The sequence below is a fragment of the Ananas comosus genome, unplaced genomic scaffold (assembly GCF_001540865.1).
Source record: "Ananas comosus cultivar F153 unplaced genomic scaffold, ASM154086v1, whole genome shotgun sequence".
Taxonomy (NCBI): Eukaryota; Viridiplantae; Streptophyta; class Magnoliopsida; order Poales; family Bromeliaceae; genus Ananas; species Ananas comosus.
In genome coordinates, this window is record NW_017892066.1 from 2,942 (window position 1) to 7,543 (window position 4,602).

Here is a 4,602-nt window from a genome sequence, read left to right on the forward strand (position 1 = left end):
CTAAAAACCTGTCGAGAGCCCATCGGACGTCGTCCCGAACATGGCCTTGTCTGACCGGAACATGGCCATGTTCCCAACTACCAACATGGCCATGTCGGTAGCCCGAACATGGCCATGTCTCGGCGTCTGGCGCGCTGGGCTCGGAGCCCAAACGTTAAAGCAGCCGGAACATGGCCATGTTCTTGGGCACATGGCCATGTTCCTCCGTCAAAAACACGTCAAACCAGACGTCCCCCCCAAAAACGATAACATCGTTATGATATTGCCGATTTTGGGATTTTGGTGCCAAGTCTCACTCCAACATCCTCGGGATGCGTGCCAGGGGTCGGAACACTATCAACGACCCTCCAAAAACTGTGGAAAGGCTCCACACACAGATCAAACACTCGAATCTTGCAATTTGCTAAGATCTAGTGTATTACAGATGAGCAGAGTTATCAAGTAGAAATTGCAGCTGAGAACAATCTGGTAGAAACCTAATCTAAGGTAAGCTTGGATTCATGTTGTATTCGACTTAAGTATTTATATGAGAGATAATGCTCACATAGAATTGGTGCTGCTATGAGTGACAGCATTAGAGCTTGGAGCTGCTTGTAGTCGCCAAGCAAAGTGGATCTATTGGTGCAATCCTGCTGTCCGAGTTGTGAAGTAGGGCTGAAGCTGATACTTCGAGTGAGTTTTCTTGATACTTCCAGTTGAAATAAAGAATATAGTAATTGATCCTAGCTCAGCTGAGCTTTGAGGTAAAATAGTTGTTCAAAGAAGAGATTTAATGCTGAAAATGCAGCATAGGATTGAAATTTCAGCTTGATGCTGAAATCAGAATTTTGCTGATTTAAATGTATATATGATAGTATATACAACTACATGAATACTTGGAGTTGAAGGCTAATTTGTAGAATATGAGAATAAGGCTCTAGTTAAATGTCTTCTGGTCTTTTATAAATAGAAGTTATACATGCTCGAAAGTCTAAATTGACTTTCCGACAGGTCGACGACACATTGATTACGGTAGAGACCGTTCTAGTTCGATTGGCACTGAGTCGCGAGTATTAGTCGTCGACGCATTCCGAGACGTGAATTCCAGTTGTTGACACCACTTCAGGTGGGTGGTTCTATCCGAAGTCTTTGAATCACCTTTTATGTCTATGATTATTCATTGAGCATATTTGTAATGTAGTCATGCATTATAGGGTATTGGCAGTGTGCAATTGAAAGTATGAATCCCTATCAACAGTGAGAACATGTGAACATTAGAATGTGAATATAGAACCCTATGAATGTATGGACTATAACAATAGTAAACTTGGTGACATTCAACTAGAGATTTGGTTAGCATCGATAAATGAATTTGTGAAACTAGCATAAAGAACTAGTTAGAGAAAAGTGTGACAGTGTTTGTCAGTTGAATCCTCTAAAGGGGGATCAGATCATACTCACATTCGTTTGGTTCAAGGTAGGTCGCTCCTCCTTGAACGATGAGCTCCGGAGTAGTCATCTTTACTGGACCAGAGAGAGGTGGCGTTCCCAGTTGACAGGTCCATCGGGTGCAGGGGTTCGTCCCTGATACTTGGGGATAGGTCAGTGAGTAATTGATTAACCAAGGGTGTAACAAAATGAATTGGGTATAACTCAGTATATAAGCATGCATGCATATTTACAGGTTTTCATATATTACTTTCTTCCAGCTTTTGTACAGGCATTTAGTAGTTATCATATATAGTTGGTTACTATTTGTTTTACTTTTTTGCCTCATATGCTCTAGATAGACTAGTGGCAGTGAGTCGGGCGGGGCCCGGCCAACCCCTGGAAACTTTTTGTAGTTCTCACACCTACTTACATACATGTTTCAAAAGAATTTTTCATGGATTTCTGTTAAAAATTGAATGTAAACGTGATAATGTGAATGGTGACTATGAATGATTGGAATAGTCATTTAATATTCATTTGTGTCGTGGTTCCTGATGGTTACTCTATTGTACTTGTGCGACTCCGTGGAAATACAGGGGAGATTACTGTCCGTAGGTGCTAACAGATGGATTCATGTATTTGTGGGCAGACTGGCATTCGCTGGGGTTTAGGTTTTCTTTAAAAAAAAAAGTAGAAAAACTTTCCGCAGTATGTTTTACTAAAGGGACCCCCGTGGCGAGCTGTAAAAAAACCCTAATCGAATTTTTTGGGTGGCTTGCTTTGATGTGTGATTATATCCTAGTTGTGAAACTTGCATGATTGGACAGAACTCGTCATAAGCTTTCTATCGAAATATTTCTTGACATAAATCGATTTCTAAATTCATGTTATGATTTTTAAGATTACTATCTTTAAAAATAAAAATAAATAATATATATTGAACTGGTCCGGTGCTACGTGGGGCAAGGGGGCGGCGGGGGGGACGAGACGGGACTGCGGTAGGCGCGGTCAGCAATGCAGCAAGCATGCTGGCGCGCTAAGGGCCCCACGCAGGCCACGTGTGCGCAGTGCGTGCCACCCGGTCCCAGCAGGCCGCCGGGCCGCCATGCACGCGGAGGCTCGCAGCGCTGCCCGCGGGACCCGCGCGGGCCGCCATCAGCGATCTGAGCGTAGCTTGGCGGGCGGTTCCCGGGTAGGCTGTGCGGACCGCCTGCGCGGCGGTCTTGGGCGACTGCCCTGCGGCGCGGTGGGCCGCCCTTTTGCGCACGGCGCTGGTCAGCGCGGCCCGCGAGCCGCTGCCGGCGCCGACACAAGGCTTGGCCACGCAAAGGCCCACAAGGGGAGCGCGCAGCCCGCAGGCGCCAGCGAGTGCTTTTTTTCTTTCTTCGTTTTTCTGTAAATTTTTTTTATAAATTGTTTAAGCATTTTATGCATTACTTAGATAGTTTAATATGCAATATTCGGATGATATATGTTACAAGCATTTATTATAATGATTTAAATTTTTTCTCTTGACCATAATTAACATGCCATCAATACCTGTTCAACTTTAGGCATAATATTATTTTTTTTATGCATCTTTGTCAAGTGGCGGAATCTTTTATCTTTTGGTTGTAGTTTTAAAATTATATGCTTTTATCACACTTTGTGACATCTTAATTTAAATAAGTTTTAAAAAATTTTGACATTTGGTCGGGACTGTGTATGTGATACGGCATTTATGCGAAATTTTCTGCTTACACAGTATTGATCTATTTTTTAATTTATTTATTAGAGAGTCGCAAAAATGAATACATGTTATCGATATACTAATTTTAAAATACTTTTTTTTGACGCGAATTGACATGAACAAAGTGAGAGTTAATGCGCTTCCAAAAAATTGTGCGGATTTAAGACAAGGGCAGAGATTGGATGGTGAACAATGTATGAATTTGGCACACGGTAAAATTCAATATGTTCTCGCCTGAGCAAAAGTCCTGTGAAAACTTGAGTAATAAAATGACCTACATAGGGCATACGGTTCCAGGCTCGCCGAGCATATGGAAGCCTAAATAATTGCGTTCAAAAAGGATCGATATGCCTCGATCACGATTGCTGAGCAGTATGCAGAATGATCTCTTGTACGAGTGTGAGCCAGTATCCTACTGCAGTATGAAACTGTCGGGAGGTTTCAAAGCAAAATTTGGTGCAACTGTTCGCTATAAGATTGCCGCAGTCTGACTTATGCGGATTTGTCAGGTTATAAATAAGGTGCTGATCAGACTAGTGAACAGCACGTTAGAACAATGTAAGATGATTTCGCGAGTAAAGTCGAGCTGGCTGGCACTTTGACTGATGAGCAGCAGATTCCAAGCTACTCATTTCGCTCCCTTCCTCAATTCGTGGGAACATACTGCGAGAAATATTGACCTATAATTGACAATATCAAACTTTTGAGGATGATTGCACGGCATTTGGAGTTTGAGGAGGAGCGCTTGAGGCTGGTATAAACTCAACTGCATGCTAGTGAGTCAACTTTCGGCAGACACTGCGGTTCCAATGCGGAAAGAGACAGACCGCGGGCTCAAAATCAGTAGCGGTCCGCCACTAATAAGTGTGAAAAGCACTAAAAGAAAGACGAAGCAAACGGGGTGCAGAAGGACAAGTCAAAGATGACTTGGATTCAATTGTAATCAGCTGGGACACTTCGCTCGTGATTGCACCTGAAGGCGAAGAGGTACCTCTCTATCCCGATTCTCGCATTCTTTTTGTTTTTTCTAACCGTTTGTTGTGAACTCTCCCTGTGTGGATTGATAGACTCAGGAGCACAGACCACGTCTAGCGAGGGATCGAAGCGGGATTGTCGAGTACCGTCTGTGTGCCTGCTGGCGAGCAGAAGAGTATACCATGGGGAACGATTCAAGTGGTCGGACTGTGTTAAGGCGTGTATGGCACAATACAAAGATTGATCCATGGCAAGGTGGTTCGAACTATTACCACATGATGTACTTTTATGCTCCAGGAATTCGGCGGAACTTATCGTTTTCTATTTCTGCTTCATACAGTTGGCTTTTCTTTTCTTTTGAGAGATTGATGTGTTAAGATTCATCTTTGAAACTATTTATTATGGAGAAGAGTTTTATGTCCGAATGGTTTTATGGTTTTGGACAATGATTATAATATAATAATAGTGACCTTTATCCCTTCTATCTC

The 4,602-nt window shown here is 42.9% G+C and overlaps 1 long non-coding RNA gene across 1 annotated transcript; it reads left to right on the plus strand.

Moving 5' to 3' along the window:
* Positions 1–422: 422 nt before the first annotated feature.
* LOC109705298 lies at positions 423–1,107 on the plus strand. The gene is made up of 3 exons (XR_002214688.1): positions 423–486; positions 573–672; positions 991–1,107. It is a non-coding gene; the product is annotated as an uncharacterized LOC109705298 (long non-coding RNA).
* The last annotated feature ends 3,495 nt before the right edge of the window (positions 1,108–4,602 follow it).